The following is a 24,571-nucleotide window of genomic DNA, read 5'->3' on the forward strand; positions in this document are numbered from 1 at the left end:
CGGATTTTTCCAGACTGATTTTGGTAAATCCGCAGGAAATTATGGAGCAGGTGTAAACCACTGCAGAATCCACACAAAGAATTGACATGCTGCGGAATAAACAACGCAGCGTTTCCGCGTGTTTTTTTTCCGCAGCTGCGCTGGCCACTCCATTACACATAGAATACCGGCTGCCGGCTTCTTCCCTAAATAGTTCTTGTATAATTTGGAGGTGTGCTTTGGGTCATTGTCCTGTTGTAGGCTCCACAGGGCTCCAATCTAGCGCGGTCCACAGGGTATGGCATGGCATTGCAAAATGGAGTGATAGCCTTCCTTATTCAATATCCCTTTTACCTTGTACAAATCTCCCACTTTACCAGCACCAAAGCAACCCCAGACCATCACATTACCTCCACCATGCTTGACAGATGGCGTCAGGCACTCTTCCAGCATCTTTTCAGTTGTTCTGCGTCTCACAATGTGTGATTCAAACACCTCAAACTTGGATTTGTCTGTCCATAACATTTTTTCCAATCTTCCTCTGTCCAATGTCTGTGTTCTTTTGCCCATATTAATCTTTTCCTTTTATTAGTCAGTCTCAGATATGGCTTTTTCTTTGCCACTCTGCCCTGAAGGCCAGCATCCCGGAGTCGCTTCTTCACTGTAGACGTTGACACTGGCGTTTTGTGTGTACTATTTAATGAAGCTGCCAGTTGAGGACCTGTGAGGTGTTGATTTCTCAAACTACAGACTCTAATGTACTTGTCTTGTTGCTCAGTTGTGCAGCGGGGCCTCCCACTTCTCTTTCTACTCTGGTTAGAGCCTGTTTGTGCTCTCCTCTGAAGGGAGTAGTACACACAGTTGTAGGAAATCTTACGTTTTTTGAAAATTTCTCCAATGGAATAGCCTTCATTGTTAAGAACAAGAATAGACTGTCGAGTTTCACATGAAAGGTCTTTTTTTCTGGACATTTTGAGAGTTTAATGGAACCAACAAATGTAATGCTCCAGATTCTAGATTCTCAACTAGCTCAAAGGAAGGTCAGGTTTATAGGTTCTCTAATCAGCCAAACTGTTTTCAGCTGTGCTAACATACTTGCACAAGGGTTTTCAAGGGTATTCTAACCATCCATTAGCCTTCTTACACAGTTAGCAAACACAAAGTACCATAAGAACACTGGAGTAATGGTTGTTGGAAAAGGGCCTCTATACACCTATGAAAATATTGCATTACAATCCAGACGATTGCAGCTAGAAAAGTCATTTACCACATTAACAATGTATAGAGTGTATTTCTGAATCATTTAATGTTAGCTTCATTGGAAAAACTGTGCTTTTCTTTCAAAAATAAGGACATTTCTAAGTGACCCTAAACTTTTGAATGGTAGTCTGTGTATGTCCCCCATCCTGGTAAATATGCCCCCCCATCCTGGGTCCCTTCCAGGTATATATGTCCCCCATCCTGGTAAATATGCCCCCCCATCCTGGGTTCCATCCTCATATATCCCCCCCACCCTGTACTAATCTCCCTCATCCTAGGCCCCTTCCTGGTATATATGCCCCCAATCCTGGGTTTCTACCTGGTATATATGTGCCCTGTTCTGCCGCTGTCCTCTAATGCATAAGAAACCTCATTCTCCTTACCTTCCCCCGCTCCCATGACGGGCAGCGTAATCTTCTATAGCCGGCGCACAGGCTGATAGCTGACATCGACATGCCTGATAGGCGATGTATGACGTCACTGCCATGCACCTCCTGCCGACTTCAGCTGCCAGCCTCTGATTGCCCAGTGGTGTGTATTGCAGTGCAGGGAGTCTGCAGGTCTCTGCACCACAATACATCTCAGCTGGGTGTGCATCCTTGTACGCACTGCCAGATGAAATAGGCGCTGGAGTCGGTGGGCCCGCCTTCATCACAGGCCCGGTCTTGCTCGCACCCTCTGCGACAGGAATCATTACACCCCTAGTGATCGGAACAATCGAAGAATCAGCGCTGGAGGATTCCAGTGGTAAATACTGCTTGTTTTATAAGGATCTCGTCCCTCTGTAAACTGTTCAAAGGCAGCAGAATACTTATTTAAAGAAACAGACGAAGCATGAAACCAGACAGCAGGGCTATGTCGGAGCTGAAAATTTGCTCTACAACACATGGAAATGTCAAGTGAGATTTGTTGTTAAAAAGAGAATCACATTTTAAGATGTTCCTGGAGATCAAAATATTTGTCTTTAGGGAGGATTTCCTATCTACTTCACCTAATGTTCCATGGAAAATACTGGTTACAGAAACCTATTATGACCTATGAACATTTTTGACAACACAGTAAGGTTTTGGCTGCTGATCACACAAGTCAGGTTCTGCCTGTCTGGGTAGGGCAGGACTGTTCTGATAATTCCTCAAGATTACCTGTTGTGTTGGGATTATACTTACAGAATATTAAGAAAAGTGAAAGTAAGAGGAGTTGTCTAGGAAAAAAAATAAAAAAATGTGTGTGTGTATATATATATATATATATATATATATATATATATATATATATATATATATATATATTGTAGCATAGTGACTGGTCATGTGAATGATGGACGGTATGTATCGCAGAGGTGGGTGGCCCTGTGATGGAAGCCTGGGTATGTTTTGCTCAAGCAGATCTACTGCTGAGGGGTTTGTTTACATTGGGAAGGCTTCCAGGTGATTGGAGAGATGGGTGGGTTCAGTCACCTACAAACCCAGCCAAAGAGGCGTGTCTGAACACGTAAGATGGTTTTGTGTGTAAGGACCTGTGGTGATGTCACGCTCACCTGACTAGCCATGTAACAGGTACCTGGGTGTGGTTACACCTATGTAAGGGAGGTGTGTGTAGCACATGGTAAGGGCTGTCCCACACGTCCAGATAATTCCGGTACCGGAAAAAATCGGTACCGGAGTTATCCGTGTACGTATGCCCGTGAGCTCACGTAGGCCATACGTGCGGCACACGTGTGCCGCCCGTGTGGCGAGTGGGTACCACACGGAGCGTGCAGGAGACAGCGCTAAAGTTTAGCGCTGTCCCCTGCATCGTGCTGAAGCCGCGATTCATATCTTCTGTGCAGCAGCGTTTGCTGCATAGAAGATATGAATAATAGTGTTTAAATGAAAGATCTATGTGTCCGCCGCCCCCCCACCCCCTGTGCGCCCCCCCGCTGTTCAGAAAATACTCACCCGCTTCCCTCGTTGGCTGTCGCTCCTTCCTGGTCTGGCCGTGGCTTCCACTGTATGCGGTCACGTGGGGCCGCTCATTTACAGTCATGAATAGGCGGCTCCACCTCCCATAGGGGCGGAGCCGACTATTCATGATTGTAAATGAGCAGCCCCACGTGACCGCATACAGTAGAACCTGCGGCCAGACCAGGAAGCAGCGACAGCCAACGTGGGAGCGGGTGAGTATTTTCTGAACAGCGGGGGGGCACACAGGGGGTGGGGGGGGCACACAGGGGGTGGGGGGGCGGGGGACAGGTAGATCTTTCATTTAAACACTATTATTCATATCTTCTATGCAGCAAACGCTGCTGCACAGAAGATATGAATCGCGGCTTCAGCACCATGTGGGGGGGACAGCGCTTACTGTAGCGCTGTCTCCTGCATGCCACAGGGACCGCACACGGAGAACGTCCGTGTGAGGTCCGTGTTTTACACGGACCCATTGACTTTAATGGGTCCGTGTAATACGTGCGCTCCCACGAACACTGACATGTCTCCGTGTTTGGCACACGGAGACACGGTCCGCAAAAAATCAATGACATCTGCACAGATGCATTGATTTTAATGGGTCTACGTGTGTCAGTGGCTCCGGTACGTGAGGAAACTGTCACCTCACGTACTGGAGATACTGACGTGTGAAACCGGCCTAAGAGAAAGATTGAGTGTGTGAGTGTCTGTCAGGGTGGACACACTTCCGTGTGTCCTGGCAGGACAATGCAGAATGGCCTGTGTGTTGGACGGTTCCAAGTGGGGACGTCCTGGAAGCACAGAGACCATTCCAGGCTGGAGAGCCTGCGTGCTGGACATAGCACGGACGGTTGGTGTTGGAGACTCCTGGGAGTGGAGTCGTCCTGGAAGCACCTGGAGACCGTAGACCTGGACGGTCTGTGTTGAGGACCTGGGACTGACCTAAAGTCAGTGTAAGGAGTGGAAATTCTGAGAGGTAACCCCGGACAACGGTATAATATACAGCAGAGAAGCCTATCTGCTACGTGAACTGTCTAATGTTTCATGGCTGTAATGAAATGGACTGTACCCTGTCTGGTTTAAGCGGAGTTTGAATAAACCATATGGACTGATATGTGTGAGATATCGTGCCTGAAGTGTTTATCCTGCTGCCAAGCGAGTATCCCCAAGACCCGTAGCGGGTGAAACGCTACAATATATACACTATATATAAATGACCTAGATAAATAACAATTATAATTCTCCGTCGCTGCCAATGTTTAGATAACTAAGTGATCAATCGGCCAACAGCTATCTAATGTGTAGGGCGAGGAGGGCTTTATTCTGTAACGCTCATTTATGTATATTTTCTGTCTGGACAAATGTTTGTGAAAGATTGCAATAAAAGGCAGAAGGAGCAGTCACACCTGAGCCCTGCTGCCTGCGGAGGCCACAAAGTCCCTCTTCCAAAACAACACCTGGATACTAAATGTCACATGGAAGATGCATTGCAATTGTTTTTTGTTTTATCTTCTGTAACAGAAATGAATGATGGATTATCAGACTATCTGTCATATATATGTTAATATATGGTACCTGATTAAAGCAATTTTGACACACAGACTTGAGGTACAGAGAGCAAGAGAGGAGGAGAGAAAAAGAAAGAAAGAAAGAAACAGTGAGAAAAGGGGAGAAAGAAAATGGGAGAAAGATAGAAAAGGGTGAGAGATACAAAGAAAAGGGGAGAGACAGAGAGAAAATGGGAGAGAGAGAAAAGGAAAGAGAAAGAAATGGAGAAATTGAGAGAGTAAGAAAAAAGGAGTGTGATAGAGAGATTATCATGAATCGAGTGTTCTTATGAGATCCTGTGTATCCCGTGTAAATAAAGATATAGAGATGCAGATTCGGCATTTTGCTTTCGACAATTTACCATTTTTCCTGGAGTAATTTTGTCCTTTTCGTTGGTGGGGCTGCACCAGACAATTAGGAATAATGGAGGCTATTACGGCCTGCTGGAGAACATCTTATGGCGGTGCAGGGGTTACACTATTAATTGATTTGCGCTGCTGTATATCCTCTAATTGATCTGAGGACTTTATAGCATCAAAGAACTTCCACTTCAATAGGACTGACTGGAGTAAACACTGCTACTAATGTCAGTCTGCTGAAATGAAGAGCTGGTTAGTCAGATGTGTGACTCCTCTCTGGGACGCTGCGGGGACTGATGAAGAGGCATGTCTATGTTATTGTGCAGTGGTGTGTAAATGTGAATAAGGCTGTGGCTGCACATGACCTTGGCCGTCCCACAGGTCATACAGTCAGACATTGCTCTATATGACTGCTATATCGACACACAAAGTAGGGGAATGGGGTCACATAGCGACCCACAAAGTACAGTGAAAATTTAGAGCAAGCTGGGTATTTTGTGAAATGTCTGAAGCAGTTGCAGAACCTTGCAGGTCACAGTGCGACCCTAATGAGGTGCGATGTAGCAGTGGTATAGGGCAATCTTTTCTCATGGCCAAAGTAATCCTAAATAAGTATATGCCTGTATTTCCCAGCATTGAGGACACCAACAAAAATGAGCAACACTGAGGACTGTAGATGCAGTGGTCGGTCATGGAAACAATGCAGCAGATGAAAGTCACATCATGTTACTTCCCTTCGAAATTAGATGTCCAGCAGTGCCATCAGCTCAGAACTGACAGTAACCAGTCGAACCAGCGACACCCATCTACTGTATAGAGACGTTTGCCCAGAAGTCGTCTTCATGGAGAATTGTGGCCAAAAAGCCAGACCTTCAACATGAGAACAAGGCCCAGTGAATCAACTATGCACGAAAACATAAGAACTGGGGTGCAAAAAACTGCAAGCAGGTGCTCCGGACTGATGAGACAAAATGTGAAATATTTGACTCTAACAGAAGCAGATTGTTCCTGGAGGGCACAACGATGAGGGTCTGCAGGAGCAGTGACGCACGGTGGAGGGTCCGGCCAGAGTGAGGCTGCATTTCTGCAATGAAGTTGTGGATTTGGTCAGGATTAGTGATGTCCGCGATGCTGAGAAATCCCGGCAGATACTGATCCATCATGTAATGTCATCAGGGGGCGTCTGATCGGCTCCAAATCTATTCTACAGCCGGACAACAACCCCCAACATCCAGCCAATGTCATTAATAACCAGGAGTCCTGGAGAGGATGATCCAGCGCCGGACCCCTGATCCCACATCATCCCATCTGTCTGGGATCACATGAAGAGAAGCATCTGCACAAGAATCATACACAGGAGATCTGGGGACAGCTCTCCAAGATGTTTGGAACAACCTCCTGCCGAGATCTTTCAAAAACCGTACAAGTGACGATAAGAAGGGTGGATGCTTTTTTGAAGGCAAAGGTCAGTCCATTTTGCTTACATTTCTCTTTTGTTCATTCATTTTGCATTTGTTAATTGATACAAATAAACTATTATCACCTCTAGTTTTTATAACTTCTTACTTTGCACCATTTTTTCCTCACCTGCCTAAAACTTTTGCACAGTAATATTAGATATTATAATACTAAAGGGAACCTGTCAGCAGGATTGTGCACAGTATCTGCAGCGTCAGGTCGGCGCCGTTATACTGATTACACTGATACCTGGTGAAGAATCCGTCTTGTGGTTCTTGTCTAATCTGTAGTTTCAGTTTTGTGTTAATGAGATTCTCGTGCCCTGAGGCGGCCTGTGGGGGACTGTGGGGGTCTGCATGTGGTGCTCTGCTTACATATTCATACTGATGGCTTATGACAGGTCACCGAGCCGGGCTCTCAAGAATGGGCTGATAATTCTGGAGTGTGCAGATGATTGCCATGGTTACCGGCCACCTCTGCAGTCTCAAGAGTCACTGGATTTTTAACCCTACACAATTTGGGATCGCTGTAATCGCACTGATCTGGAGAAAAAAATACAAAAGTTATACCTACTGGAAGAAGAGGAGGAAAAAGTATAAGTGTGTGTATGTATGTGTGTGTGTATGTATAAACATATATATACTGCATGTATGTATGTGTGTGTGACTGTGTGTGTGTAGTGTCGAGCTTCACATGATGGATTCCCGCGTCACTTCTTTACCTCACGCCCTCTCACCGCCGTCTCCTCCGCTATCCCGCCCCTTTTCCCGCCTTTTTCTTCCTTATTCTCCTCACTCGGTGGCCACGCCCACACAGAAGGGGGTGGAGCTTGAGACAAGGTGGCCGTGCCCTGCCAGGAGGCTCCTTCTGACGTCACGATCTTTCCCAGCATTCCCGAGCATTCACTGCCTTAGCAACCGAGGAGTGAGATCGAGGCGCGGCCGGGTGAGAGGTCAGCGGAGAGACACCGAGCCAGGCAGCGGGCGGCGGCTCGGAGTCACCGGGAGGAGCTCAGGCGGAGGTAAGAGCGGCGGGGCGCGGAGTTGGTGACACTTGTGCGCGGCTCGGGGCTGTCAGGTAGGAGTTGTGTGCGGCTCGTCCCGGGAGTCGTGTGTCGGTGTCTCCCTCCTGTCAGTGCGCGCCTCCTCTCTGTCTCCTCCGCTCGTCCTCGGCGGCTCCGTCTGGATGTCACCTGGTGGAGCCTCACGAGCTGTCACCGGATCGCCTGCAGATCTCCAGGATGTGGCTGGATCCCATAGAACGGAGTCCATCCACTCTGGATCACTCGGATCCACTCCATTACTGGATCCCAGTGGATCACCTGTGCTGCCAGTCCATCCACTCCTACACCTGCCCATACTAGATCACTAAATCTCACCTGCCTGTCACCGAATCATTCAAAACAGGACAAATCTTGTAGGTTTCTGTCAATGGATCCTCTGTCATTTACCCCCATGTATGACAGTGGATCCCATGAACTGATCCCTTTGTCTTTCATTTAGTGGATCCCAGGACACTAAACCCCCTTGAATGTCCGGCTGTAGATCCCCCATATGTTAAGAGGATTCTGTAGATCACCTTGTATGTTATTGAGTTAGTGCATTTCTTTGTAGATCTCTCAGTGGATCCCAAATGTCTGTAGATTCCTCTGTTGTTTTAGATGACCCAATGTAACAGTAGATCCTATTGTATGTCAGCGGATCTCATTGAACTGCAAATATCCTTCAGTCTTTTAATAAATCTCTATAGACCTCTGATCATTTCGATACTTTATGGAAATGCAGATCTTGTAGGTGTTTCTGTGTATAGTGGATCCCTTGTATGTGTCTCATTCTCTGGGTCCCTGGAAACAAGATTCCCTTATGAATGTTGCTAATATTGGATTCACTATGTACTAATCTTGTAATGCCCACTAGATCACTAGATCCTTCCTCGTGTCTGTCAGACGGTAGATCCAGAGCTGTCATTGTGACCTGTGGATCACTGTACGTCCCTGTAGCTTTGTGCCGTCATTTCTGACCATCATCGGCAGTCGCTCCGATGTTCGGGCCTCGGGTCTTAATATTTCGCTTCTTTGGTGATCCCACTCCTGGTGATCACTCCTGGTGATCTGTGTGTGATGTCTGGCGAGGGGCAGAACCTGCAGAGGCCGTGTTTGTGACCCAGGAGATGCTTCAGTATGACGACGGCCGTGTTTTCAGTTTTGCTTATTTATTTATTTCTTTACTCTGTATATGATCTAACTTGGGCTTTTCAATAGGACGTCGCCTGAAGAACGGACGGTCACGTCTCTTAGTTGCTTCACCGCTTTTGAAGTGGTTAAAAAAAGTGAATAAAAGCCTGAGCGTGTGCACCGCGAGCCGTCGTGACGTTGCTCTGTATATGGCCATTATTTTTGGCACCTTTTGTTGGTTATTCTTGTGGAATCTCTCCTGAAAAGTCAGTTGTGTGCACATAACCTGAGACTTGTCTGACCGAGGGTAAATCTATATATGTATTGTCCTGCCAGTACGGGCGTCAGTGTCTGATCCTGGGCGCCGCACTTGTGCCTGCTGGCGAGATGCGTCCATCACATGCAGTAATTGGGGTCAGCGCACGTTTTGTGACTGTCCAGCGCCTTCTCTCTGTGTAGTTTTGTACTACTCTCTCATCAGTTATTCCAGACTCCAGCACAGTTCCCTCCAGCCCGGATCAATCCCTTGTCCCAGGATCGTCAGCGGAGATGTCCTCAGTGTCTTCCTTAATCTCAGCACTCGCCCCGCTATGGGTGTACAGCTCCTTTAAATTTCTGACTCTGACCTGTTCCCTCGATCTTACATAATCCTGTGCGGGAATCGTACCTCCACATCGAGTCTTATTGATCAAGCAGAGATTTAGGATTTTTTTTATTTGGTTCCCGCTGCCATACAATCCCTGCCAAGTTCCTATTGGCACAGCTTGTGGGCGCAGCTTGCCATGTGTTTGCCTAATTATCTCTGTTTCCTTCGCCCTGTCTTGAAGTGAAGGTTGCCGCTTCCTTGGCGAGGCTCTAACCTTGAGTATTGTTATTGCAGACATGCGCTTTCACTTCTGACGGCTTTCAGGGTGATGGATCCCAGTTTGCTTTCGTTACTTCTTTTCTCGTCCCTTTTAAGTTTGTTACTGGATTTTACTTTTTGTTCTGTGTATTGCAGTTATACTTTCACTATACTGGGTACAAATTATTTCTTTTCTTGCCTGTTAACCCTTTCTGCCATCTGTTATTGCCCCATTGCTTTATAAATCGTCATACTGTCAGAGCCTGCTGGGAGTTGTGGTCTTCCTGGAGGGCCGCAGGTTGGGCACCACTGCTGATCCATGGCCGATTTCACACATCTGTCATTCACGATCTGAGTATGGACCGCAATGTCCCGACTGGCCAGGGATCTCCTGACCTGAACTAAATACCTGTTGCTTTGGCATTTGGGTCCGGAGACCCTCGGGACGGTCTGGAGATCGCATCCTGTACTCAACTGTGAATGACAGCTGAAGGAAAGCAGCCTAAACCTCTTCTTTCTCCTGCATTTGTGCACTGGATTTGGAGCTTTTCCTGACAAATCCATTCATTTTATTTTTGCTGAGCGGGATCAAAAGTGGTTCATTTAATACTTGTCTGCAAAAAACAAACATGCAGTATGCAATATTTTTTTTTTTTTTTTTTTACCAAAGCATCCATGTAGACGTTGGGCAGTGACAGGTACAGTTCTATAAAGGCATATGCCCTATAGTGGCCAGAAATGCAATGAGCGGTTAGCCCAAGGCTCTGTTCACATCTGCATTCCTCCTGTTCCATTATAGGAAAACATGTGATGGACCCCAGCGGCTCCAGACAGACTCCAATGACTATAATGGGGTCCGTCTGCTTCCCATCATATTACAGCCTTTCTATCTTGTCCAGGGCTGTTTGCCGAATCTATGGCAAAGACCAGGTCATATAGGGCACCTGCTTATAGAACTTGTGTATCGCCATCCAATTCTGCATCACATAGATGTCACAATGTACAATATGCGAGGGGAGATGAATTCACATCTGTTCAGGCCCCTCTGCCGCCTTTTTTCTCTCTCTGCCTATAATTAATCCAGTTTTCAGAATCATTCATGTGAATTCTCCAGGATTTACAGCTGGATTAGTATGCGGCTGACGTGACTTCAGAAATCCACTCCGCACATATTAAACCAATTACAGATCGCTTTAATCAAACAGCTGTCAGAACAGATTTACTGTCGGATTTGAGGTTTTGTTCCAAACCCAAAAATGGGTCTAAAACTTGTCACTGAGCAGTGAAAGTAAAGACCCTGATGAGCAGGAAGAGGTTAACAGATGTTGTGCCATGCATCGTTGGCACATTACATTTCATACATGTGATTATAAAGGCATCACCATATAGTTGTGTGAATGGGCGATTTAGGAGGAGTTTTTCCTCCTTGGAAAGTGATGGTGTATAGCAAGGATAAGACCCCCACTGATCCTGAGATTAAGGACCACCGTTCTGTCCCCGGGCAGATCCCCTTCCTTTATGACAACAGGTGCAGGTCACTTCTGATCCAGATGTACAGGAGCGCAGCTCTGCAGGCAGCAGAAATAGAAAAGAGCTGCATCGCATTCATTCACCAATTTTCAGTCTCGCCCCCCTCTCAATGATTGGAATTGGATGTCATATTCTAGCAATGTCACGTTAGCAGATGGGAGAATCAGAATTCCTGAAAAATAGTTCTCTGGAGCCCCGACCATTCACTGGAATGAAGCTGACTGAGTCTCTGCGGACTGTCTCCATCCTGGCAATATTCACCATCTTCAGACATTCGCAAAACCGTGGTTTGCCTTGTTTAAAAACAAATAAAAAAAACAAAACAAAACACAGCTTCATTTAAGTCAATGGCTCCATCAGAAATCGTTTTTTTAGTTATTCCGACCTAAACACAAACGTTGTGTTCAGCATACAGTACTGTGTGAACCTAGGCTAATAATAATAATTATTATTATTTTTATTTCTATAGCGCCAACATATTCCGCAGTACTTTACATTTTGGAGGGGATTTGTACAGACAATAGACATTACAGCATAACAATAAACACAGATCAAAACAGATACCAAGAGGAGTGAGGGCCCTGCTGCTCGCAAGCTTAGGGTACCGTCTCACACTGGCACTTTTGTCGCTACGACGGCACGATCCGTGACGTTCCAGCGATATCCATACGATATCGCTGTGTCTGACACGCAGCAGCGATCAGGGACCCCGCTGAGAATCGTACGTCGTAGCAGATCGTTTGGAACTTTCTTTCGTCGCTGGATATACTGTGTGACAGCTCTCCAGCGACCACACAACGACTTACCAACGATCACGGCCAGGTCGTATTGCTGGTCGTGATCGTTGGTAAATCGTTTTGTGTAACGGTACCCTTAGATTTGTGATTGATCTTTGGGCTATAGTAAGGAATGTTCCACTCACTGCACCCTGGAGAAGTACTCGCGTTAGTATGTTCTCCCTGTGTCCTCGTAGATTTCCTCCCGGGTTCTCCAGTTTCCTTCCACGCTCCAAAGACATCCTGAGAGGGAATATAGATTGTAAGCCCCAATGGGGACAGTGATGTGTGTGAAGCGCTGCTGAATTAATGGCGCTGTATAAGTGAGTGCAATAACCCAAACAGATCAGTTTGGTAAGAGTGATATTAAATGGATGCAAGACTCTTAACATAATGTGAACAAGACTTTGGTCGTTGCGACTGCCTCTGCAGGAAGGGGGGGCATGTCTGATTTTCTCTACAGGAAGTGGGGGCGTGTCTGATTTTCTCTACAGGAAGTGGGGGCGCGTCTGATCCCCCTCTGCAGGAAGTGGAGGGGGACGTGACTGATCCACTCTGCGGGAAGCGTGTGTGGGAGGGGCGTGTTTAATCCCCTGTGGAAAGTGGGGGGGCGTGTCTAATCCCCTCTGTGGGAAGTGGGGGGCGTGTCTTAACCTCTCTGCGGGAAGTGGGGGGCGTGTCTAACCCTCTCTGCGGGGAGTGGGGGGCGTGTCTAATCCCCTAGATGGGAAGTGGAGGGGGGTGTCCGATCCCCTCTGTGGGAAGTGGAGGGAGGGGGTGTCTGATCCCCTCTGTGGGAAGTGGAGGGAGGGGGTGTCTGATCCCCTCTGCGGGAAGTGGGGGGCGTGTCTAACCCTCTCTGCAGGGAGTGGGGGGCGTGTCTAATCCCCTAGGTGGGAAGTGGAGGGAGGGGGTGTCCGATCCCCTCTGTGGGAAGTGGAGGGAGGGGGTGTCTGATCCCCTCTGTGGGAAGTGGAGGGAGGGGGTGTCTGATCCCCTCTGTGGGAAGTGGAGGGAGGGGGTGTCTGATCCCCTCTTTTGCGAGCCACTGTATGATTGGAGCATCTGCCTCCATCATTGATCTCCTGATATTCCACTGGTGTTATTGAAATGTTTGCAGGATTCGCATCTTGGAAGCTGCTCTGCAGACTCTGTGGCATTGGCTTCTGAGGCCACAGTGGTCCAGCACAATGTCCGGGTCTTCAGTATGATGTACTCACAGAAGAATCCAGATGTCACCAGGAGCTGACTAGGTTTTCAACTGACAAAGAACAAAAGGTTTTCAACTGGTCAGATCAACCGGTTTCTGCTTTCTTTGTCCCTTTCTCTTGGGTTTTGGGTTTTTACTATTGAGCTCGATTCTGATTGCACGCACCCTGCTCACTGCCCTATATTATATCTGTACTTGGAAAGGCTGGAGGAAAACCGGCCCCACATCTGTCGGTGGGTGCTGCCGTAAACTGCCCTCTGCACATTGTTTGCATGTAACCTGCCAGATGAGCTGTTTTCACACTGTTGGCGCTTAGAGGGATTGTCCGGGATCTGATCCACCTCTGTCCGTAGGTTGTGTGGTTACAATTCCAGATACAGCCAATGGATATACTTTGCGCTATTTCTGTGGGGGGGGGGAAGCATTTTTTTTCTAGTACTAAACTTTGTCTTGCAGATGCACATAATGGTATACATATTTATAATTACTAAATGAGTTATGATCTATTTCATTAGGAAACATGAGTCCATAGCTTATCATGGAGACTGTAATAGCCGATGAGTCTGATTAGCTTGGAGCTTACGAAGAGAATATTTGCTGGATGTGGATGCACGCACTAGCTTCTTTTGGGTAGTTGAGATCCTAAAGTTTTGTTTTATTTTTTTACAGATTTTCAAATTTTGCATTTAAGATCTGCCAAAATTCCACCATATCGGACCTTACCCTAGGGCCGGATTCACACATCCATGCATTGATGCACGGTCTGACCAACAGGTACCGGATCTGAGCTCGTCAGCCTCATACACACATATGAGGGGACCGGTTTGGGTCTGGAGACCAGCGGCCAGATCGTGCACAGATGTGTGAATCCGGTTGGAGTATCTGGTGGGTGAGAGATAGCAGATGGCATCGGTAGGTAGAGAACGTGGAGCCTTCACCATGGGTTCAGTTACTGTGATTGTGAATCTATTAAAGGGGTTGTCGTACAAGGACCACGCCTGCCACATGCCCGCTCTTTATCTGCGCCTTCCGTTCTGACGGATAGAAGCAGTCCTTGTGGATGGCGGCCATATTTATACTATGGTGAGTTACCAGCATCATTCTTCAGGTCTTTTGTTCACTCCTCTAGGTTTCCATAGTTGGGTGTTGTGGATCTGGGGGTCTGTGGCAGCTTGTCCTCTGTTGTGGATAGTCTGTACTCCGCTGTGTATCTGCAGTGAACACTGAATTAACTTCTCTGTACTCGGTAGCAGATAAGAGGCTTTTACTACTGATGGTTAATGGCCGCAGGGCCGCGCTTAGTAACCCGATGTTTACCCTGGTTACCATCGTAAATGTAAAAAAAAACAAACAGTACATACATACATTCCGGTGTCCGTCAGGTCCCTCGCCTTCAGCTTCCCGCACTGACTGACTGCCGGCCGTAAAGTGAAAGCAGAGCACAGCAGTGATGTCACCGCTGTGCTCTGCTTTTACTTTACGGCCGGCAGTCAGTCAGTGCGGGAAGCAGACGGCGAGGGACCTGACGGACTATGGTGAGTTACCAGCATCATTCTTCAGGTCTTTTGTTCACTCCTCTAGGTTTCCATAGTTGGGTGTTGTGGATCTGGGGGTCTGTGGCAGCTTGTCCTCTGTTGTGGATAGTCTGTACTCCGCTGTGTATCTGCAGTGAACACTGAATTAACTTCTCTGTACTCGGTAGCAGATAAGAGGCTTTTACTACTGATGGTTAATGGCCGATACTCCCTCGATCTTAGAACAACACCCTGGAAGTTTTTCTTCTGTGTACTTTGGCAGCGTAAGTCGTTGTGATTGCTTCATGAAGCATTTCCTACACCCTCTTGTGGGTTTAGAGCTTCTGGTGTGTCAGCGGTGACGTAACTTGTGTAAATGGACGGTTCTGGCTGTTTCTTTCGATAACTTTCACTTTTTAGAATGTTTTGATCCTCGTATAAGTAATGGCTTTCTTAGAGGGAAGCAGTCACTTTGTAATAAATGTAAAACATGGTCCTATAACCATAAAATAAAACTAGTGGTACAGAGTCTACACCAGGAAGCAGATCTGCTCATTCCTACCTCCATAATGAGAATAAGTAGACGAGTGAGTGCAGCTCTGGAGTATTAATACTGGATGTAACTCAGGATCAGTAATGTATGTACACAATGACTGCACCAGCAGAATAGTGAGTGCAGCTCTGGGGTATTATACAAGATGTAACTCAGGATCAGTAATGTAATGTATGTACACAGTGACTGCACCAGCAGAATAGTGAGTGCAGCTCTGGGGTATTATACAAGATGTAACTCAGGATCAGTAATGTAATGTATGTACACAGTGACTGCACCAGCAGAATAGTGAGTGCAGCTCTGGGGTATAATACAGGATGTAACTCAGGATCAGTAATGTAATGTATGTGCACAGTGACTGCACCAGCAGAATAGTGAGTGCAGCTCTGGAGTATAATACAGGATGTAACTCAGGATCAGTAATGTAATGTATGTGCACAGTGACTGCACCAGCAGAATAGTGAGTGCAGCTCTGGGGTATAATACAGGATGTAACTCAGGATCAGTAATGTCCAGCGTGTAGCTGTAGATACATTCGGGGTATATCCTCGCTGCACTTACACTCTCTGGCTGGTGTCTGAGCTGTCTGGGACCTCCTTCTGGGTCTCCTTTGTAGTAGGACAGATTTCTATCTTGCCCTTCAGGCTGTTGTGTCTTTGCTCATCCCGGTATTATGGGATTACTTGCAGGAATTATTATCCCCTTCAGATCTGAGCTCGCACTTCTTGTAGGTTCCTGGCACACACCCTGCTGTTTATATACCACACAATACAGACACTTGGAGGGGATGGTCGTCTTTGGTCGGGGATCCTTATAGCGATAAAAGGTGGCTTTTTTTTCTTCTACTTCTTAAGGTTATTGTATCGTGTAGACAAACTGTGTCTGCTGCCTCAGAATGGGGAGATCCGTGCATCAGGTCAGATGTTTTTTCGAAGTTTTGAAATAAGAGCATTAGAAATAATGATGTGCCCTGAGGAACAGCCATATAAATCAAGGCTCCTATAAAGGATCATTCCCAAGACCGTACATGAACTTGCTAAGTCATGAACTTGCCACGGCGGATGCAATTATATAGATAAGAACAATGTTTGGGCGATGTACGGAGGGGGCAGGAAGTGGGCGCTCGCAATTTTAGTGTTCCCTGGCGTTGCCTGAAGTTTGTGGTTGTGTACAGATCTCTGCTCCCTGTTGTGAATGAGAAAGTGACTTTATCGGGCAAAGAAGGCGCATGGGTCAGACCGTTTGTATAAAACTCGGTATGTTCACATAATGCAGATACGCTGTTGTGTTTTGTTTTTTTTTTCTTTAGTTTTTAGAGGTGGAATCTGTTGCATATTGTGGTAACTGCAGACAACTGTGGATTATACATTTGCTGCAATTTTTCCACTTTGATTTCAATAGAGGAGGTAAAACCTGCTTGTTGCAAATGTTGCTGCTGATCAGTGTGTAATTTGGAACAAAATGTGCGTCCCCTAGAAAGAGAAAACATTTCAGGTTTTTTTTTTTTTCTTGTAAAGTTTACAATAAAACTCCTGAAATACTATCTGCTGCTCCCATTCCTGATCCTCTGCTGGTCTCTGTACAGTCAGGGGATGTACGGTAATTTATTGCTCCACCGTATCCTGGGTGGCCTAAGCCTCTCATGCGTTCTGTGCCAGCTCTGCACATTTCTAGCTTTTTGCCTTTGTAAACAGGTGTGAACCTTCAGCTAGAAGAGTGATATCTGGCTGCATTGTGTATACAGACGAAGGCCAGAATCTCGCCTCAGTGTATAAACAGACGGCTGCAGAGAATAACATGTATAAGCCATGTGCTGCCGTCTGCCTGCACTGCTCCGATGGCTGTGAGACCGTGTAAAAACATGTAGGGAGACGCGTGAAGCAGTGACCGACATGTTGGGGGTCTGTACACACCTGTGGTTTGTAATCCCTAGAATGGAACAATGAGACGGAATTCTTGTGACAAGATAGAACTGTTACATATCGGGTGCAATCTGCACCAGAAGGGCCCCGTCCACTGTAATGGGAGTTCTCTAGTTTCTTTTAATGGTGTCTTATTTTACTGATAAAAATAGCCCTGTGGATGGATTTTAGGGGGAACAAAGATGGTCCTGCGTTTATGGGGAGTGTCACTACCCTCTCCTGATGGCAGATGTCCGAGGAGAGAAGATGGCAGGCATGATAGAGATCGGCATGACTAATCTTTTGTTTTTTTGCAGGAGTTAATCATCTGCCAGACGTATCTGATGCCGACTTATTTCCATCTTCATCCTGAAGTGTTCGGCAGGGTCACAACCGAATTGCTATCAGCGTTGTCTTGTCATCTTATTCGCTTGTACTTTGATGACTGTTGTTGCCCATGAGCCCTTTTGGGACCTATCATATAAGGGGGTCTCCTGCACCACCCTGGCCAGAACGGAGACATGGATCACTGTTGGTCTAGATGGCCACCATGGACTATCTCCTTCAGTGCAGGGGAAATGTCTTAAGTTCTTCAGAGAGGGGAGATCTTCAAAGTCACTTATGGTGGTCCTAAACTATTCCCCCCCTCTATTAAGCAAAATGCCTTCAGAGTTATTCATAATATTGGTCATTTAGACCCTTTTAGGCTTCTCCATGATCATTACTTTTGTGATCCTCTTAATTCGTCTCGTTCCTGATCATCTTCATTTTTTTTTTTTTTTTTTTTTTCCCACTTTGTAAATTGTCATTATTTTGTTGGGCTCAATTTGGTCAAGGGTCCGCAATCTTCACCATCTCCAAGGACGTTAATACTTTTAGTGGTCTATGGATGGATCGATGGGTGATTGCATACTTATTTTATGACATGACCACCGGTCTCTGTGAGACCTGCGAGGACGAATCTCCTCAGATCTTCTGATCCACACGTCACAGAGACGAGAGCTGTATGACTCCCGCGGTTCTCGTGTGCTGCGCCGGATCATCTGCTGGTGTTTAGATTTTCCCTGAAAATGTTTGCACAGAACCGGAGATGAGAAAGGAACTTTTCTATGGGTGATGATAACCAGTGAACATCTTGTGCGTTGGGCTTTTTGGTAACCAGACTCTGTTCCCTGGTTCAGGAGGGATGACGGGAATTGTTTGCAGAGATGGATTTGTGTTTCGCTCTTCCTTCTCATTCTACCAGTAATGAGTCACTGGAACAACGAGCTAATTTCTCCACCCCTCTCCGCCATCGCTCGGCTTTACTACCTGCCTTTTGTGTTTGTGTCTTCAGCTTGTTCTGTCCCTCGGTATTTATATTGGCGCTCTATTGGTGTTGGCACGAAATCCACTCACAAGTTCCCTCTGTGCCTCCAGGATTTCTTCCGTATGGTAGCACGTTTTAAAATCCTGCTTTTATTTTTCCTGTGACCGAACCTCCTGATCAGATTCATGATCTCTACAAGCCCCTTAAGGTTCTTTTAAGGAGACAAAGGGGCTCTAGTTTGTTGGTCTAATGAGGTGATCTGCCATCTCTTTGCCATGGCTCTGAAAATCCAAATATCCCAGAAATCTGCTGTTGTTGTAAAGAGGTTGTGCCGGAATAATCTCCTGCCCTGTGTGACGGTGGACATGGAGAGCGGCTGCAGCACCCGGGTGACCGTCCAGCACCGAGAAGTCCTCAGGGTTCTTTGGAAGCTTCTTTGGAAGGTGAGACTCTCTGCTGACTTCTCAGCCATCTACCAGGGTTCTTGCTCGGCCCCAGATATTTGGCACCTTCTGGGCCGGCACATTCCCTGCTGATACCTAGTAGGCAGATGTCACATCAACAGCAAAGGGAAAAGCCTTGGTTAATCCTTTTGGATGATAAAATTGACTGCAGAAAAGAAACTGATAGTGGTCTCGTCACTATGCTTATCAAAATCTGTGGTTTCTTAAGGGTACCGTCACACATTGAAATTTCCATCGCTACGACGTTACGATTCGTGACGTTCTAGCGATATCGTTACGATATCGCAGTGTCTGACACGCTACTGCGATCAGACACCCTGCTGAGAATCGTACGTCGTAGCAGATCGTTTGGAACTTTCTTTCGTCGCTTGATCACCCGCTGACATCGCTGGATCGTTGTGTGTGACAGCGATCCAGCGATGTCTTCGCTTGTAACCAGGGTAAACATCGGGTAACTAAGCGCAGGGCCGCGCTTAGTAACCCGATGTTTACCCTGGTTACAAGCGTAAACGTAAAAAAACAAACCGTACAATACTAACCCGTCGGTGTCCTTCAGGTCCCTTGCCGTCTGCTTCCTGCTCTGAGTGCCGGCCGGAAAGTGAGAGCAGAGCGCAGCGGTGCTGCGCTCTGCTCTCACTGTACGGCTGCACTCAGAGCAGGAAGCAGACGGCAAGGGACCTGAAGGACACTGACGGGTGAGTATGTACTGTTTGTTTTTTTACGTTTACGCTGGTAACCAGGGTAAACATCGGGTTACTAAGCGCGGCCCTGCACTTAGTTACCCGATGTTTACCCTGGTTACCCGGGGACTTCGGCATCGCTCCAGCGCCGTGATTGCAACGTGTGACCGCAGTCTACGACGCTGGAGCGATGATCATACGACGCTGCGACGTCACGAATCGTGCCGTCGCAGCGATGAAAATTTCAATGTGTGACGGTACCCTAAGTCGTATTCTTTGATACATGGCAGAAGCACCGTCTCTGGGTCTCCCCAGGACCTTTCAGTTGGCTGAGAGAAGGATATTTTATTAGAAGATTACTATTTTCTTCTTTTTTTTTCCCCCTTCTTTATTACGATCTGTGGATTTTATGTGATTCCAAGATGGTAGTTTTCCATATGGTTTTTCTCCCCACTTCTTGGGCTTTGTACCCCTTCTCTGATGCTTTCTGTGCTGCATCCTCCCAGCTTGGCCGTATACTGGGTCTATGTGAATGGTTAAATTGCTTTACACGACTATTAGAAGCCGGGCTCCGGGTCGTAGCCCTTGGTAATTGAGAGTAAGTGTATTAGAAATGTGAGTTTTCTCTGAGCAGGCGGTCTGCGGTGGATTGGCGGTCTGCGGTGGATTGGCGGTCTGCGGTGGATTGGCAGTCTGCGGTGGATTGGCAGTCTGCGGTGGATTGGCAGTCTGCGGTGGATTGGCTCCTGCGCCGCTGCTCTGAGGCTGCAGAATCGCTCACGTCTATCAGTTGGGCCCTGGAAATGTAAACATGAGACGGTGTCTGTGCTCGCCTGACCCGCAGGTGCGGCCCCTGACAGCTGCTGCGTTCTCACGTCTCCTTTATGTACATCTGACCTAGATCTGTGAAAGCAATTTAAAGACCTTTATGTCCAGTGTTGCAGCCATTTTTTTTTTTTTTTTACCTGTGCACCCAAAAAATAAAAAAAATCACAATAGGTCTTGCATTAATAATTTTATCTTTTGGTTCTTTAGCTCCTGCATACACCTAAAAATGTTCCCACCTTCGAGGGCCATCCTTCCCCCTCCTAGGGATCGGTACAATTGCTAGGGCTATGTACTAATTGAATACAGAGCCTGGTCCCGAATATTCACCCTCAGTCCCATGCCTTGTCGAGGGTTCGCATTTCTGTTCCATTCAAGAGAGCCCACTTGTCTGTATCGCAGAAACCTACCTTCCCAGTAGTCGGACCCCCAGAGATTGGGAAATTATCCCCTACCCCTAGAGGGGCACTTCCAGGATGTTCACATCTGTCGGAGTGGAGACCCCATGACCCAGGTCCTATCTGATGAGCCGTCTGCATCCAGAATGAATTTGTTATATGTCTCCTTATTCATGAGATCCGTGAGATGAAACTGATGAGCTGGACTTTTTTTTCAGTAGAGGTTATAAGATTTGGGGCGCGTTCACACCTTACACACCGACATTTACATGACTGAATTGCTCCAGCTTGAACCTCCCTCATCTGAAGCTTTGGAAGATGACTATTGCTAATGGTCATTGATGGGTCTGCAATGTTAACCCCGTCTGTTTGTACACATTTGTCTATGGAAGGTACTAGAAATACCTGTATGGCCACCTACACAGTCCTATCGGACACTCATAAAGTTCAGCTGGATATTACAGGTTTTGGATGAGGAGCGGCACTGAACCAGGAGCTAAGGGTCAAGTTGTGGTTTGTTTGTTTTTGTTTTTTTTACCTCCCTATGCCCATTAATAAAAGGTTAAGTAGTAGTGGACACCCCCTTTTAAGCTGTCACCAGACACCTCCGCTGATAATTTATTTCTCTTGAGAATCTGAATCGCCCACTATCGCCACCCGAACAGCGACATTATAAGAGCTGCCTCCTCTGCACTTGTGGGGAGATGGTGACCAGAGATTGGCCACTTCTTGCCTGGGGCGGCTACTTCTACATGTGGGGAGATGGTGACCAGAGATTGGCCACTTCTTGCCTCGGGCGGCTACTTCTACATGTGGGGAGATGGTGACCAGAGATTGGCCACTTCTTGCCTCAGGCGGCTACTTCTACATGTGGGGAGATGGTGACCAGAGATTGACCACTTCTTGCCTCAGGCGGCTACTTCTACATGTGGGGAGATGGTGACCAGAGATTGACCACTTCTTGCCTCAGGCGGCTACTTCTACATGTGGGGAGATGGTGACCAGAGATTGACCACTTCTTGCCTCGGGCGGCTACTTCTACATGTGGGGAGATGGTGACCAGAAATTGACCACTTCTTGCCTCGGGCGGCTACATCTTCATGTGGGGAGATGGTGACCAGAGATTGGCCACTTCTTGCCTCAGGCGGCTACTTCTACATGTGGGGAGATGGTGACCAGAGATTGACCACTTCTTGCCTCGGGTGGCTACTTCTACATGTGGGGAGATGGTGACCAGAGATTGACCACTTCTTGCCTCGGGCGGCTACTTCTACATGTGGGGAGATGGTGACCAGAAATTGACCACTTCTTGCTTCGGGCGGCTACATCTTCATGTGGGGAGATGGTGACCAGAGATTGGCCACTTCTTGCCTTGGGCGGCTACTTCTACATGTGGGGAGATGGTGACCAGAGATTGACCACTTCTTGCCTCGGGCGGCTACATCTACATGTGGGGAGATGGTGACTAGAGATTGACCACTTCTTGCCTCGGGCGGCTACATCTACATGTGGGGAGATGGTGACCAGAGATTGGCCACTTCTTGCCTCGGGCGGCTACTTCTACATGTGGGGAGATGGTGACAAGAGATTGACCACTTCTTGCCTGGGGAGGCTACATCTTCATGTGGGGAGATGGTGACCAGAGATTGACCACTTGCCTTGGGCGGCTACATCTACATGTGGGGAGATGGTGACTACAGATTGACCACTTCTTGCCTCGGGTGGCTTCTTCTACATTCTGGTCCTCTGTTATGGTCTCTAGCCTTTAGCTAGATTGATGCTTGTTTTTTTTTTACCTTATTTTTGTACCTAGATAAGGCTCTGAGGGCCCAAATCTTTGTTCACAAGCCACTTATCAGTCTTGTGTTTTAACCCCTTCCTTGCTCATTTATGGCTGATAGCTGCAAGTAGAGATGGTGGACAGGGATTATTGCCATACCCCCTGGCTTATGTTTATGGGCACCCTTATTTTCAGTTTCTGGGTTCTGTTTGTGACATGCTCCATCTAATGCCATCTTTGCAGAGATAATTCCTTGCACCTAGGGAAATAGAGCTGTCTGTCCACCCTGATCTCCTGGTTCACAAATGCTAGAACTACAAATGGAGAGTCCAGACACCTTACATGTTTGGCCGGTTAGGCTAATCGTCATCTGTTATGTGTCTTTCCCAGGATCTTCTGTTAATGTTTCCTTGTACACATCCCAAGAACTCAACCTACAAGGTGATTACATCCAAAGTAAGCTATAAACTTGCTTTCCAGAAAGTGCCTCTTCAAATACTAACACCACCTGTATGGTAAGGGGCTTCTCCTGTGAATGTTTAGGATCATGTTCTCAAAAAGACAAGGCTATCTTAAAATGTTGTAGGACCGGACGTGTTGCTTTAATGACCAACCTCTCTTTCAAGAATAATTACCGTACTTTTCAGTGCTTGGTTATGGGTAGCACAGTGGCTCAGTGGTTAGCACTGCAGCTTTGCAACGCTGGGTTTCAGTCCCACTAAGGACGATATCTGCATGGAGTTTGTTCTCCCTGTATTTTCATGGGTTACGTCCGGGTTCTCCTGGTATCCCCCACACTCAGACATCAGGATAGGGAATATAGATTGTGAGCACCAATGGGGACAGTGATGATGGTGTCTGTACAGCGCTGTGGAATTATATAGAGTAAAATAAATAAACCTAGAGAGGACCCAGTGCACAAACTAACATGTGACTGTATCTTGCATTTTGCATCAGTTTATCTCTGCAGATGTTCTCTGAGCTAGTGGGTGGAGAATAACAGCAATATTGACTCCCATACACAAATCAGAGGCACATATTGAGATGCAGCAGCATGGAAGACAACAAAAAACAGTACTTTGCTGTACATCTGTGTGTTTTTGCAGATATAACTCTGTAGCTTTGAATAAAGCTCTGGAGGAGCTAAAAGTTACTACAAAGCAGCAGGATGGAGGATGTAATACAACTCTGAGCAGTACAGCTGTGACTCCAGCACTGGGGGAGCTAAAAGACTTCCTAGAAAGCAGCAGCATGGAGGATTTGATACATCTCTGAGCAGTACAGCGGTGACTCCAGCCCTGGGGGAGCTAAAAGACTTCCTAGAAAGCAGCATGATGGAGGATGTGATTCCAGCTCAGGGGTGAGAAAACATTTACTAGAAAGCAGCAGCCCAGCTCTGTCTCTCTTCCTCTGTTCCTCATCTGCTTTCCCCTCGCCTAACTAGATGTTAATAGGCACCAATAATCTGATCTCTCAGTGAGTTCACATTTTAATAGTTTTTTAGAATGAATGATGAGTTTAGCAGCAGAAGTGGCTCATAAGTACTGAAAGAAGCAGATTTTGCTTCTAAGATATCTTATAAAGATTCCTGTATTCCATTTGCACAGTGTTTCTTAACACGACAGTGACCATTTATGGCCCTTCACATGGACCTATAGTTGGCCGAACGCTCACTTCTGATCTTTGGCCCAAGTAGACGGGGCAGCGATGGGCCCGCAGGAGGCCCTTTCATCAGCCGGCTGGGTCATTTATGCAGCACATGGCACCATACAAGTGGGATGATGTGCTGCTGAGAATATACCTGCTGTATAGGGGCAGAATTAACTGTGGTCGGCTCCTGTACAGTTTGCATCGTCTCCAGTAAGCACCTTAGTGAGTGCCCGGAAGTTATCGAGTGTTCCCAGTACTAGCAGAGATCTTCCTGTCATTTTAGCCCTCTTCTCAGCTAATCACAAGGTGTCATGGCCGTGCCCTCTTCTATGTCACAGCTAGAAAAACAAGTCTTTTTGGTCGGCCCGGCTCCTGGCTCGTGTTTTGATCTTGGCTCCGCGTTGCTCGCTCTCATCA

General features: G+C 47.0%; 1 protein-coding gene and 1 long non-coding RNA gene across 4 annotated transcripts in view; one reads left to right on the plus strand and one right to left on the minus strand.

The window, feature by feature from the left end:
* LOC143787773 (uncharacterized) overlaps positions 1-7,315 on the minus strand; it is a 75,311-nt gene extending 67,996 nt beyond the window's left edge. Inside the window, exon 1 of the long non-coding RNA XR_013218462.1 lies at positions 7,269-7,315. This is a non-coding gene — a long non-coding RNA (uncharacterized LOC143787773). The remainder of the gene's footprint in view (positions 1-7,268) is intronic.
* An 84-nt stretch (positions 7,316-7,399) lies between these two features.
* The window catches only part of GNG12 (G protein subunit gamma 12), a 62,044-nt gene continuing 44,872 nt past the window's right edge, over positions 7,400-24,571 (plus strand). Inside the window, exon 1 of one of the 3 annotated variants that reach the window (XM_077276807.1) lies at positions 7,400-7,568. The gene's annotated coding sequence lies outside the window, so the exon portion shown is untranslated. Of the gene's footprint in view, positions 7,625-24,571 lie in introns of all 3 variants that reach the window. The other 2 variants (XM_077276806.1, XM_077276805.1) reach the window with 2 other exon arrangements.

The sequence above is a fragment of the Ranitomeya variabilis genome, chromosome 8 (genome assembly GCF_051348905.1).
Source record: "Ranitomeya variabilis isolate aRanVar5 chromosome 8, aRanVar5.hap1, whole genome shotgun sequence".
Classification (NCBI taxonomy): domain Eukaryota; kingdom Metazoa; phylum Chordata; class Amphibia; order Anura; family Dendrobatidae; genus Ranitomeya; species Ranitomeya variabilis.